Source organism: Prionailurus viverrinus, chromosome B4 (genome assembly GCF_022837055.1).
Source record: "Prionailurus viverrinus isolate Anna chromosome B4, UM_Priviv_1.0, whole genome shotgun sequence".
NCBI classification, from domain to species: Eukaryota; Metazoa; Chordata; class Mammalia; order Carnivora; family Felidae; genus Prionailurus; species Prionailurus viverrinus.
In genome coordinates, this window is record NC_062567.1 from 85,110,180 (window position 1) to 85,125,362 (window position 15,183).

The 15,183-nt window shown below is 35.5% G+C and overlaps 1 protein-coding gene across 6 annotated transcripts in view; it reads right to left on the bottom strand.

Moving 5' to 3' along the window:
* TAFA2 (TAFA chemokine like family member 2) overlaps positions 1-15,183 on the bottom strand; it is a 549,986-nt gene that overhangs the window by 507,872 nt on the left and 26,931 nt on the right. For 2 of the 6 annotated variants that reach the window (XM_047865660.1, XM_047865651.1), the window contains exons 1-3: positions 15,078-15,132; positions 12,076-12,150; positions 11,027-11,159 (exon numbers count right to left, since the gene is read on the bottom strand). The gene's annotated coding sequence lies outside the window, so the exon portion shown is untranslated. Of the gene's footprint in view, positions 1-11,026; positions 11,160-12,075; positions 12,151-15,077; positions 15,165-15,183 lie in introns of those variants that run through there. The other 4 variants (XM_047865654.1, XM_047865653.1, XM_047865652.1 and 1 more) reach the window with 3 other exon arrangements.

A 15,183-nucleotide genomic window follows, 5' to 3' on the forward strand; every position in this document is an offset into this window, starting at 1 on the left:
TCTGAATATTCTTGGATAAAGAGTTGTTCCTAGCCACTTATTTTCCTATTTTATATTTTGTTGATTCCTCATTGTAAGTCACAAAGTCAATAAAGCAATGATAATCAGAGTAGATATCAAAGGACATTTAAATTGGAATCGTTTTCTATTTACCAAAGATATTCTGAAGGACATTTTTTCAAGCAGTTACACATTTACATAGGACATTCAATAATATCATACTTGCAAAGTAGGTAGACATTTTGGCATTTCAGATTTGAGATGATGGGATTAAAGTGGCAATATGTGAAACCTGTGATTTGGACTAACTGAGAAAAGATGAGGACAAAATTATATTTTAATTTATAAGAATAAATATGTCAAGGTGAGCATAGTAAAAGAAAAGTTTTAAAGAAAACACATTTTTTAAAAATACAATTTAGAAGTTCTTCTTATTAACATTTTATCTCCATAAATTGATGAATTAAAACATGCTCCACATCCAGCTCTGAAAATAAGAACCTAGGTTGACTTCTAAGAATTCAAACACATAACTAAAAGAAATTAATTTGGTTATTTGAAGTGTAAAAATGAAAAATTAGCTTTGGTTAAAATTATAAATGAAACCAATTTAATTATAAACAAAATACAATTTTATTTGTATTTAATAGAAAACAAAATAAGTTGCTAACGTAAGTACTTTTGGAAATGCAAAGCATTGGTAGATACGGGAGAAGTTTAGAGAATATTTACATACAGTAACCACAAAATAAATTAAATCTACCCTTAATCTAAATCAATATAAAACTAAATTTCTGTATACCAAGGACAAAGAGTTGTTCTAAAATATTCACAAGTTGATTTCAGTAGTAAAATTCCCAGGACTGTTGACTTAGAACATCTGAGAGTTGCTAATGAGAACTTTTCACTTCAAATTGTAAGCAAAATGTTTCATGAGGGGTTGAATTTGTTCACCAAACTTAAGATAATTAAATCACTAACTATAACCTCACAGTTCACCCAGTCCATGAAAACTTTGCCACCTTCTATCATGTCAGAACTGTAACGGTGAGTCTTCCTTTTGAATGGGTTATTAAAATAAATAAATAATTCTAAATATTAACTTTAAACAGTGCAAAATCTCATTTCTTTAAGTCTCCATTTTTCATAGGGATGTCAACAAGCTAACATACAGACTTGGAATTTTTTTTAGAGCAACTGATGAGCAGATCAGAGAGAATATGAAATGAAAACTGAAAATACTTAAGGAAAGTAGAAAAATCTAGGACAAATTATGGAGTATTTTTTAATTATGGAATATTTTAAAATAGCTAATTATTGAAATGTCACCAAAAAGAAAATTATTTCAGAGTGTCTTTATTAAAGGTAAAAGCTAACTAGAGGCACAAACAAACTGCCCCCTGCCCCAGAAAAAAAAACAAAAACAAACAAACAAAGCTGATTAAGTTAGAACTAGGGGCGTCTGGGTGGCTCAGTCGGTTGAGCGACCAACTTCTGCTCAAGTCATGATCTTGCAGTTTGTGAGTTCGAGCCCTGCGTTGGGCTCTGTGCTGATGGCTCAGAGCCTGGAGCCTGCCTCGGATTCTGTGTCTCCCTCTCTCTGCCCCTTCCCTGCTCACGCTCTGTCTCTCTCTCTCAAAAATGAATAAACATTAAGAAAAATTTTTTTTTAAAAACTAGAACAAAGTATGAGTCGTAGGAAAGTAAGTAGAAAAACAGATACAACAATGAAAAACACTAATAGTTATTTTGAAAAGAAATTATAAAACTGAGCCCACTTAGTGAAAAAAATATAAATTAACAAAGGGAGAAATGAAATATAAGAACAAAGATAAAAGATTTTTTAAAAATACCTGATTGAAAGAATGAGATACCACCATACACGTGTTAGAGTGTCCAGTCCAAAACACTGACAATGCCCACATGAGAGGATATGGAGGAACAGGAATTCTCACTCACTGCTGCCAGGAATGCAAAACGGTACAACCACTTTCAAAGACTGTTTGGCAGTTTCTTACCAAATTAAATACATTTGTAACATACAATCCAACAATTATGCTCCTTGGTACTAATCCAAATGAGTTGAAAACTTATCTCCACACAAAAACCTGAGCGCAGAGGTTAATAAAAGCTTGACTCATAACTGCCAAAACTTGAAAGCAACTAAGACATCCTTCGGTAGGTGAGTGGATAAATAATGGACTATTACTCAGCACTAAAAATAAATGAGCTATCAAGCCATGAAAAGGCCTGGAGGATATTTAAATGGATATTACTGAGTGAAAAAGGCCAACCTAAAAAGGCCATGTATGATTCCAATTATATGACATTCTTAAAAAAGGCAAAACTGTGGAGATAGTAAAAGAAAAAATAAAGAAAAGATCATGATTGCCAAGGGTTCTTGGCGGAAGGGGTGAATAGGCAGAGCAAAGAGTATTTTCAGTCCAGGGGATCTATTCTGTATGATACTGCAATAGTGGCTGCACGATGCATTTGTCAAAACATGTAGAATACACAATACCAAGAGTGAACCCTGATGTGGACTAGGGACTTTGGATGATGATGATGTGTCAATGTAGGCTCATCAGTTCTAACAAGTGTCCACTCTAGTGGGGGTGTTGATAATGAAAGAGGCTATGCATGTACAGGAGCAGGGGATATATGGGAAATCTCTGTCCTTCATCTAAATCTTGCTATAAACACTGAAGTCCATTAAGAAAGAAAGGAAAAAGAGGAAGTAAGAGAAAAAATGTTCGAAAACAAAGAAACCAAAATATTTAACAAAATAATCCTCTCTGAGTAGCTGAAATATTGGTCATTTTTATTTTCCTTATCATACTTTTCTATATTTTCTATGATATACATGTAATACTATTATATGTTATAACCAGATATTAACTACACTATTTTAAAAGACTTGGAAATTAGTGAAAATATTTTCTAAGGTGTAACAATAAAGGTGATATCAAAGGGAAGTGAATAGTCACAAAACACTGAAAATATATTTTTAAAAATAGGGAGTATTCATAGTCAATATGATCAAAACAGACCAGTATGAAAAAGAATTTGCCTTAATAAAGTTTTAGACCACAGATAATTCACTGGAAAAAAAACTTATTATTTTTTAAATGAGCATTATTTAATATACACTATACAAAAATATTGAAAATATTGAAAGAGCACCCAGCTTATTTTAGTAGGCATCCAAGTTGGTAACAAATACTAAGGTTCATTATTAAGATATGATAACGACGATTGTGTGTTAGTAGCACAGAGATAAATAATTAGGTCAATGACTAAGAAACAACAGAAAACCAAGAAAAATCTATTCATATATGAACATTTGATATATGACAGGAGTAGCATGAGGGATTGGTGGGTAGAGGATAGACTTTTATTAAGCGGACCTGAGATAATTGAGGAAAATGACATTGGGCCTCACCCTCACTGCATTTATGAACATCAATTCCAAGAGGATTAGAGAAGCAAATATAAAGACAAAATGATAAAGATTTTAGAAAATAATGTTACAGAATATGTTTATGGCCTTAGAGAAAGAATTTTTTAAAACAAGATGAAGAAAAACTATAACTATAAAAGATTGAAAAATTCTAATACATTAAAATGAAGAATTAAATGACAGCATAAAAGGGTTAATTAAAAAACAAAACAAAACAAAACAAAACAAAACAAAACAAAGGAAGCTACAGGGGCCCCTGGGTGGCTCAATTGGCTAAGCATTGGACTCTTGGTTTCCACTCAGGTCACTATCTCACAGTTCATGGGTTTGAGCCCCGCATCTGGCTCAGTACTGACAGTGCAGAGCCTGCTCGGGATTCTCTTTCTCCCTCTCTCTCTCTCTCTCTGCCCCTCCCCTGCTCACTCTCTATTTCTCTCTTTTGAAATAAATAAACATTAAAAAAAAAGAAAGCTATAGAGAGGAGAAAATATATTTTCAATATAGTATCCAAAATATATAAAGACTTACAAATCAAAATGTTGCAGGATATTTCCAGATTAAATTTCTAAACCATGTTAAACAAAGAATTTGAATTCAATAAATTGATGGAGTAGGGCTAAATAAGGATCAAAGCAAGCAAGCCTTATTCTAGGAGGCAGTCTGTGTCTGTGACAGAAGGCTGAACAGAGATATTGCATTGTGAGAACCCCTACCCCATTGATCATAGATGCCTATCTCCATTGAGTAGAGAAAAGTAAAGGTTTGAAAACACACACCACAAAATCCTGAGTCATAAGGAAATTTCATTTAGCCTCAGTATGGCCCCAGCTCCGCTCCAACATGAGGTATCCACAGGTACCTTGCCCTAGAAAAACTGACTTCCCTCAAGATGAGTAGTCAAAAAAGAACCAGTACACGATCTGTACAAAGATACTGCCAGAGTAAATGAGTAGGAAAAGCTAATGTAGATGAAGAACATTCTCAAGAAAATAATGCTGAAAAATAAATAAAAGTTGTAACCCACACATTTCATCATAAAAATGATTTAAATATTCAAAGATGTCATTTTGCCTCCATGAACTGAAAACAAAAGAATTCAGAAAGTCTTCATATAAAAACAATGTGACCAGTTAAAAGATACAAAGAAAAGATCTCACTTATAATAACAACAGAAAACATAAAAACACTTGAGAATGTATTAAAAGTATGTGACACCAACACAAAGACTATCTTAAAACAATATTAACGGACTTGAAGAAGACAAAACAAATGAAAAAGTATACCACATTCTTGATTAGGAAGACTCAACATTATTAAGATACAAATTCTCCTTAGGCTGATCTTAAATTTCGTGTGATTCCAGTAAGAATACTAAGATTTTTTAATTAGGCAAGCTGATTCTAAACTCTACATATTCAAAACTTAACATGTAATATATGATCTAATGACTTTTGACAAAGGAACTGAGACCATTCAATCAGGAAAGGACCGTCTTTTCAACAAATGGTACTGGGAAAACTGATATCCACACACACACAAAAATGAAGTTGGACCCTCACCTTACACCACATAGAAAAATTAACCCACAATGGGTTAAGACCTAAATAGAAGAGCTAAAATTACAAGACTTTTAGAGGCAAACATTGGGGAAATCTTTATGACATTAGGTTTGGCAATTTCTTGGATATGACACCAAAAGCACAGACAACAAAAGGGAAAAAAATAAATTGGACTTGATCAAAATGAAAATTTCTATGCATCAAAGAACATTATCCACAGAGTGAAAAGAGAATGTAAAATAGTGCAGTCACTGTGGAAAACAGTATAGTGGTTCCTGGAAAATGGAACATAGCTACTGTAAGATCCAGCAATTTCACTTCTGAGGATATTCCCAAAAGAGATGAAAACAAATACGTGAACAGGTATCTGTACACCCATATTCACAGCAGCATTATTCACCACAGCTGCAAGGTAAAAGCAACCCAAGTGTCCAACCACAGATGAATACATAAACAAAATGTCACACACACACACACACACACACACACACACACACACACACACACTGAAATATTCAGCCTTATAAAGAAACAAAATTCTGAAACATGCTGCAAAATGTTGAACCTTGAGAACATTGTGCTGATTGAAGTAGGTTAGTCACAAAAAGACAAATACTGTGCGATTCCACCTACATGTGGTACTGACAGTGGTTAAATTATAGACACAGAAAGTACAATTGTAGTTGCTAGAGGAAGGTAGGAATGGAGAGCTGTTATTTAATGGGCCCAGAGTTTCAGTTTGGGAAGATGAAAACGTTCTGGATGCACAACAATGGGATGTACTTAATATCACTGAACTGTACACTTAAAAATGACTAAAATATTAAATTTTATAGTGTGTATATTTTACCCCAATTTTTAAATTAAAATTAAGATTAAAAAACAAGTAATATCCAATACATTTCTGAAAAAAATATTAAAAGGGAATTAGTTCAGCCAATTAATTAAAGTACTAAGATCATCGTAGACCAATGGTGGAAGACATGAACTAGCATATCCAGAAATAAATCAAATATGGCAAGAATTTAGATGTTTCAAGTCACTGGAGAAAGACGAATTATTATTCCTTTTTATTGAAGGACACACAGTGTTACACACTGACACACAATGTGTTGTGTTGACACACAGTGTTACTAGTTTCAGGTGTAAAAGTAGTGATTGGACAGCTGTACACATTACACTATGCTCACCACAACTGTAGGTACCAGGAAGATGGATTATTTAATAAGTGGTGTTGGGACAATGAGCAGCCTTTTAGAGAATAACGAGATTGGGATTCATGTTTCCCATCTTATAATAAAAAAAAACAAAATTAAGCAAAAACTCAAATTTAAATAAATCATAAAGGAACTTGAAGAATTATGTGGAAAAAATCCTGATCTGAAAGGAGGAATTTCTAAGTGTGTTTCCAAACTGAAAAGTCATAAAAGAAAAGACTGATTAGTTTGGCTGCAATTATTTTAAAAAAACAAAAAAACAAAAATGTGGAAAACCCACTAAAGTTTTCTTTAAAAGAAGAAAGTTGGGGAAAATTATTACAACTTAATCATGAGAAGATGATTAATTTTCCTTATGGAGTAAAAGTTTCTCCAAATCAGTATTATAAAGAAAATATGGAAAATGGGGAATAATCTAAAAAGACATTTCATGGGCTCTTGGCCATATAAAAAGATGCACAGACTTTCTCACAAGAAGAGAAACATATATACAGATATGCCAAAATACCAATTTATACCTATAAGTTTGGCAAAGATCAGGAAGTTTAACAACACACTCTTGGGAAAAGCATAGAGAAGCAGGCATTTTTATACATTGCTAGCTGGTGTGTCAATGAATTTAAAATCTTTGGAGGACAACTTGGCAAAATTTATCAAAATTTCCAAGTTTCATGCATTTGGATCCAATCTCACTTCTAGCAACTTACCCTACCAATGGTCTCGCACAACCAATATGTACACCTTTCCCAAACAAATTACTTAGATTTTGCTCCCCAGGCTATACCTATCGACTTCGAAAAGTTTCTTTTTCTGGCTCTTTGGGAGATGTTCATAATAATGTGTTCTCTCTGGTCCCTCCTACAAATATCTTTGCTTAAATTCTAAGGATTTGCTAACATTTCTACCCATTTTATGCACTGGAGTTTTAGCAGTCTCCTGGTTTGTGTTGTTTTATTTTCTCATTCTCCTAGTTGCTTTTAGATGATTTTTAGCAAAAGGAAAGACAAATGCCAACCACTTATCCCACCATCTTCAAACCGCAAGTCCTCCTGATTACTTGAATCCTCTAATCCCTTGGTGTCTGAAACCGGAATCTCTCCTACTTCTTCTTGTCCTGAATGACCTACCCTTCCCATTCATAGTCATGAATTCTTCTTCCTACGCCCCTCCTTTAAATGCTGTTGTGTTTTAGGATTCTACATCTTTCTCTTGATATACTTTCTTAGCAATTCCACCCACTCTCGTGACCTTAACTACCACCAGTATATTAATGGCCCCCAGATCTTTAGCATTGACCCCCATCTTCAGACTTGTATATCAATTCACCTGTGTGGTACCTACACCCTTCAATGGAAACCTAAGATTAAATTTATCCCACTTTCCCACCCAAAAACATTCTTCCTCTCATATTTCCAAAAATCAATTAATGATTACACTATTCACCAAGTTACTGAAGACAAAAATGTACATATAAGAATCATCCCTCTTCTTCACTTTTCACTCATGATCAATCATCAAGTGGTACCGATTTTACCTCTTAAATGTTTTCCAAATCTCACTCCTCCACTGCATCCTTGCTACTGCTGCTTTAGTAAAGGTCCTCATCTTTTTTGGTCGTGGAATATTGCAACAGCTTAACACCTTCTCTTCCTGTATCCATCCAGCCTTGCCCCCATTAAGGTAAAGCCTTAACAATCTATCTAAAATCCAGATCCAAACACGTAGGCCCTATGCTTAACATCCATCAGTGGATCCCCACTGACTTCAGGTTAAAGCCCAGACTATTTGCCATGACACAAGGCTTTCGTAACACATTCCTGTCACCTATTTTTCCCATTACATACCTTGAATTAACGTTCAGGTAGTGCAGAATTTGTGTGGTAGTTTGGCTCTGATATCAAGATGTTTCTTACCTCTGTCCTCTCTGTTTATCTTCCATATCATCCTTCTTTTTGGCTAAACCTTGTTTATCTTTCAAGACAGCAGTCTAATCATATCTTCCAAGAAGCCTACTCTGAAACTCTTGGTTGGGATAAGTGTCCAATCCTACTCTGTACAGTTGTGCAGTTTATACACTTCGCTAAAGTACCTGGTTGAGGGGACAGGTGGGGGCAAACAGCGGCATGGCAAAAGTGTGCCTTTTTCTTTCACAAAGGTACCATGGGGGCAGAACCAGCTTCATGGGAATATGACCTATGTCATCTCATGAGGCCCCAGTCTTAGAAGGTTCCCACACCTGGTTTAATACTCTGATGTCACCTTCTTTAATTCATAATAATTTTTAACAATGACCCCACATTTTCACTGGTACTGAGCCTGTGTATGGACTATCTCAGCCCTATAAATACTCCAATCCTCAATGTCCTCATGGACATCTCTTGTGTACATCTTAACCTTTATTAGTTTTACTATATTATATAATAATCGTCCATTTTATCAGCACTTTCCATGTGCTGGGCATTGTGCTAAGTATCTTACATGCATTATCTTATTTAACCCTCCCAACCTAGCTCACTGTGGTAGGAACTATTACCTTCTCATTTTGTAGATGATGAACCTATGGCTTAGATACGTAGCTTACCCAGCATTAGGCATATTGACTCTAGAATCCTGTTAAACCTTCAATCCCTAAGGATTTTAAGCGAAACTTCTAATCTATAAATCTGGTCATCCCACTAGATTTAGAATGACAAATTATGTTTTATTCATCTTTATAGCCCTGGCAACTAGCATTGTCTGAACATTTTAAGTATCTGTTAAATGTGTATTGATCTAAATGCAAATCTAATCTGCAATGAGGTGTATTTGGAAGTTATCAGCAGAACTATAGTATAGAGCATTCCTAATGTAGGTGTATTCTTGGTGTATTTATATATATCCTGAATATGACTGGGTATCCTGGGCCATTCTTGCACTGTCTTTTAGCTTCCTTTAAACCAACTAGAATGTATCTTTGCTATCACAAAAAAACAAGAGTCCAATTCCAGGGACAGTGAAAAATATGTAGATTTTTATAAAACAGAATAGCAAAACCTCTTTCTAATTCCCTTTGAAAACCTCAGCAATTTTCTTAGAGCTTTTCTTTCCACAGCAACTGACCTGTCTTTCCTTTTTTCTCCTACTGTGTCAATTGCAGTCATCTCCTCCTTCCACAGTCTTCTCTCTGAGTGTTAAATCTACAGAGTGGAGAGCAATTTAGCTCTTTAGGCTTCTTCAATTTCCATCCTCACCGTGGCAAAGTGTATTTTCCAAGGGTTAGCATCACAATATGTCTCATCTCACAAAGCCCACCCCTTAAAATACTGTTGTGTTTTAGGGATTCATTCTTGATCCACATCTTTCACCTGGTATACTCTTCTAAAGCAATCCCATCAGGGCGCCTGGGTGGCTCAGTCGGTTAAGCGGCCGACTTCAGCTCAGGTCATGATCTCGCGGTCCGTGAGTTCAAGCCCCGCGTCGGGCTCTGTGCTGACAGCTCAGAGCCTGGAGCCTGTTTCAGATTCTGTGTCTCCCTCTCTCTGACCCTCCCCCGTTCATGCTCTGTCTCTCTCTGTCTCAAAAATAAATAAATGTTTAAAAAAAAATAAAAAAAAAAATAAAGCAATCCCATCTACTCTCTGGGCCATATTAGTATGCTAATGGCCCCCAAATGTCCCGCACTGATCCTCATCTTCAAATTTTCACACACTTCTACACATGTCTTATTACAAGATGACATTGACATTCCTGTCATCAAGAAACAGCCCTTCTCTTGAATCTGAGTAGACACTTGTGATTACTTCAACCAACAGAGTATGGTGGGAGTGATACTATATGACTTCCACAGCTAAGCCATAAAAATGACATGCATTCTACCTTGCCTTCTTGAAATGCTCTCTTTTTGAAGCTAGCCATCACTCTGTGAGGAGGCCAAGCAGCCACATAGAGAAGCTATGTGTAAATGATCCACCTAAGGTACCAGACGACAGCCAGTATCAACTGTCAGATATATGAGTGAGTGCATCTTCGGGTGATTCCAAACTCCTGCCTTTGAGTTACTCAAGGCAGCCCAGATGATACTGCATGAAGTAGAAATGAGCTCTCCCCACTGCACCCTCCCAAATTGCAGATTCATAAGTAAAATAAATGGTTGTTGCTTTAAGCCACTAAATTTGGAGTGGTTTGTTATACAAAGAAAGATAACTGAGACAGTTATCTAATGCTTGTGTCAATAACACTAAAGATTTAAGACAGAAATTATTTCAAAAGTTTTAAGTTGCATATATATGTATAAGTTTACTCACTAAGCAGTTGCTTAGTCCATAGTTTTTTTTTTTAAGGTTCATTTATTTTGAGAGAGAGAGAGCACATGCATGAGTGGGGGGAGAAGGGGGAGAGAGAGAGAGAGAGAGAGAGAGAGAGAATCCCGAGAAGGCTACATCCACGCTGTCAGCACAGAGCCAGATGCAGGGCTCAATCCCATGAACCATGAGATCATGACCTGAGCCGAAATCAAGAGTCAGATGCTGAGTCAACTGAGCCACCCAAGCACCCCTATTCCATTGTTTAAAATGATAATGCTCGCATAAGCTTTTAAGTAACTACAATATATCACCACTATCAGTATTATTTTTGTTATCATTAAATCCTGAAATAAAGCTCTTATGAATTATGATAAATAGAAAAGTGAATTGAATAGGTATCATTTAACCATTTTAATCAAATTTTGACATCCACCATAGAATAGGTGGACCAGGGAAGCAGCATCCATTACAAAATGTGTCCCATAAAAATTATTTCTGTCTACTTACAGCACATGTTATATAAACTCCTTGAGGAAGTATATCTGATTTTTTTCTGGTCTTCATCAGCACCAAATAGTAAAGTAACACAGATTCATCTCTGGGCACAGGCACTCCCTCTGTAGCACATGTTGATGGAGAGCTGAGGGCCCAGAACCAAAAATGGTTAAGAAAGCAGTAATGATGGAGAATACCAGTGACTGTTATTTGGACAATAACTGTCCTTATTTTTCTTTTGATGCAGTAAGACTGATTTTTCTTGACTGCCAATCAAAGAAAAGCTTAGCCATTATAGCAGCCAAGCCTTTCTCCAGTAGAGGCCAACCATAGTTCTTAGATTCAGGAAGTTTTTTTATCTTAACTTCAGCCTGAGTGGACTCACCAGGCAAAGGCTGGTTATTATTCAAGCAGTTTGAATAATAAGTACTATTGCTTTGCTATATTGCAGTATAATCTCCTGTTTCCTATATTGTGTCATTTTTTAGTCAGCAAATTCTACTTAATTGGCTCTCTAATTATTGGGGTGTGGAGATCTATAACAATTCAAGGTGGCTCTCATTGCAGAGTTGTTCTGACATAGGAAATTAGAAATTGTAGACTTATGTAAACTCCTGAAGATTTGTCTGTTACTGTGTTAGAAACATCATAGCTAGGAGCACCTAGATGGCTCAGTCATTTGAGCGCCAGATTTCAGCTCAGGTCATGGTCTCATGGTTTGTGAGTTCGAGCCCCACGTTGAGTTCTCTGCTGTCAGTGAAGACCCCGCTTTGGATCCTCTCTCTCTCTTTCTCTCTGTCTGCACCTCCCCCACTTGTGCTCCCTCTCAAAAAGAAATAAACATAACAAAAGAAAAGAAACATCATAGCTATCCAGGCTTTTAATATTTTATAGCAAATATACTCAAACATAGAATTCACTAATCTGACCTGCTACTGATTACACCCTTATTATCACATCCCATAGACTTCCAATCTCAGTTTTCTCAGTTAAAAACAAGCACCTCATCAAAAGGTTTTGAATTATTCAATGTAACAAATGTTTATTGAGTACCCACTTACATGCAAGTCCCTGTGCTAAATGCTTTGAAAGATGTAAATATGAATAGAGACTTGATTCTTCCAGGGATTTACAGCCTAGGGATGACAAAAACAAATAGTAAATACAAGTCTCCCATGTGGAAGAATATAGTGCGTGCCATAAAAAGTATATAAATAAAGAGCTACAAAGGATCAGTGGAAAAAGAAATAACAAGGTAGGGAAATGGAGAGTGAACAAGGTCAGTAAGAGATGAGGTTGTCCTTGAGATGAGCAGAAATATTGGGTAGAATTTTACTACAAAGAAGCCTGAGGGCAGAAGAGAAAAGGGGTGATAAGGACATTCTAGATCCATGGGTTTAAATCCTGAGTGCACTCTAGATCACTAGACGAATATCTAATTCTCCACACCTCTATCCAACACACACAAGCCAAGGTTGGAACCATTTTTCTGTGAGGACAGAATAGCATGGGTTTCTGTGTACCAAGAAGATATGAAATACAGATACGTTCTAGGAAACTGAAGGGTCCATTTTGGTTTTAAACATGAAGTATGTGTAAGAAAACAATGAAAGATAGATTTGTAAAAGTTAGATTGGAATCATATCCTACAGTAAACTTGCCTCACAGTGCACTTCCACTGTAAGCACTTAGATCTGGCCCACTTCCTTTCTGACTTCATTTACTGTGGTTTAGAATTTAAAACGTCTTCTAGTTTTATCAAAGATAAGGAGTGGGTTTCCTAGTTTTCTTCTCTTTATTGTATTGACATTATTTTCCAAAAGAGGACTCAAAAATATCTTTGCCATCTTTAAAAGGGACTACTCTTAATTTTTCAATTTAATTTCCCTATGAAGTCCTTATCCTGACATACAGGAATTTTAACTAGTTATTTTCCCCCCGCAGGTGATCTTTTTCCAAGTTAGTGATGTGTCAGTCAACTTCCTAATTTGGTTCCAGCAACTGCTACCATGGTAGTTAGTGGGACGGTGGAAGTCTAATTTCTGGATCTTCTGAAGAAATAGTGTACCATAGCAGAAGCGAGGAAGATGTTTCCAACTGCCTCCCCGTTTGAAAATTACCTCAAGCAACAAGGAAAACAAGAAACAAAAACACAAAGTACACCTTTGCCTATACTGGGAAAAGCAAAGGGAAACAAGCTGCCTTAGCCCTCAGAACCGTACAAGGACTTGGGAATGGAAGGCAGTGATGCAGAGAAGGGACTGATAACACAGGGATTGTTTGTAAGATGACACGGTTAGTAATTAGACTCCCAAGTTTTCATCTTCAAGAAAGCCAAGCAACCGTCCTGTCCCCATCCCCATAGGAAAACACATGCTTGTTCTTGAAATACAGAGGTGCCAGTCTGAAGGTTATCAGACATAGGGGAAGGTGGTGAAAGAGTTCATACTGAGCAATAAGACCGCTCTCCTCTCTCTTCTCTGTCCAGATCCAGAAAGAAGACCAAGTAAAGCAATGAGAATTCCAAAAATTGTGACAACGGGAAGTTCCAAGACAACAGTGAACATCAAGGAGAGACACCAACCTATTAAGACTGGCAGGACATCACATATGTCCAGTGTTGATGTTCCTAAGAGGGAAATTAGAACAAATAAACTTAAAGTTCACACCTGATGAAGATGATATTGAGATATATTTTAAGGAGATTTTGAAACCATGGGAAAAGTTTAGTCAAATTTCCAAAGAAATTCAATGAATGAAAATGAAAAATAAAGCAGTTATCAACTTCAGAAAAAGAAAAAAAAAGAACAAGATAGTAAACACCTGACTCATCAGCGATCAATATTCACATAGTCAAAAGATGCAGACACAAGATAGAGATTTAATAATCAAAAATTGTGATATAGAATGTGTAAAAGAATAGAAGGAAGGAGTTAGAAGCTATAAATTAGCTTAAGTCTTTACGTCCCAAAGCAGAAAGACTATAGATGTCTATGATTAATAATCAGGCAATACCAGTATAAGCATATTATGTTTAATGGAGGTAAACACCAAAGTCAACTTTTAAAATAATTGAAAGTGGTGGCTTCCAGGGAGGAACATGAGAGAAGGTAGAAAAAGAGACTTTAATTTTTATGATATATTCTTTATAATGTCTACTGAATTTTAAGCTATTTGAGTAGAATACTTTGGCAAGAAGTAAAGAAAGGACATAGATGTTAACATGAACATTTTGCATATGTCAACATTTGTATTTCTAGATACACACTCTATAGAAACTCTCATACGTGTTTACAAGGGGATGAATGTAAGGATGTTCATTTCAGACTTGTTTGTAAAAGTAAAATATTAGCCCAAATTGAAATGTCCACTAGGAGAATAAATAAATAAAATGTGGTATATTTGAAGGACAAAATATTATATAGCAAGTAAAAGCAATGCACTAACTTTATATAAATATATATATATATATATATATATATGCGTGTGTGTGTGTGTGTGTGTGTGTGTATATATATATATATATATATATATATATATATACACATGAAAAACAATGCTGTTGAAAAAAAGGAGTTGAAAAGTGATTTATGCAGGGTGAATTCATTTAAGTAAGGTTTAAAACATAAAACAATACTATATATTTTGTCTGATACTATAATGTGTATAAAACCATAAAATTTGAATGGAAGGACACACATTAAATTTATGGAAAAGGGGAAAGGAAATTGGACTGAATTGGGGGAACAAAGACTTCAATTTATCCTTACTGTTTTAGTCACTATGTTATAAAAAGATAAAGCAAATATGACAAAATGTGAACTATTGAGTATTGTGTGCTCGTTTCACAGGTGTATGTTTTATCACTTTGTGTAATTTCCTGCACTTTTTAAATATTTCCAATTTTAATATTTAATGTCACACATATACAGTCTGTGACTGCATCTACAAAGCAGAGTCTTCTTGTTCTGAGAAAATATAGTACTTTGACCAAAGTAAAGTTCACAGAGATTGAAATTTACATGCCTTATAAGAACACAATCTACAAGTAATAGGAACTAACCAGCTTGTAAAATTCTCATCAAAAATTTTCTTCCCACCTTTCTGGCCAAAAGTTGGATTCGTTTAAAAGGACTTTGAGGGGTGCCTGGGTGGCTCAGTCAGTTAAG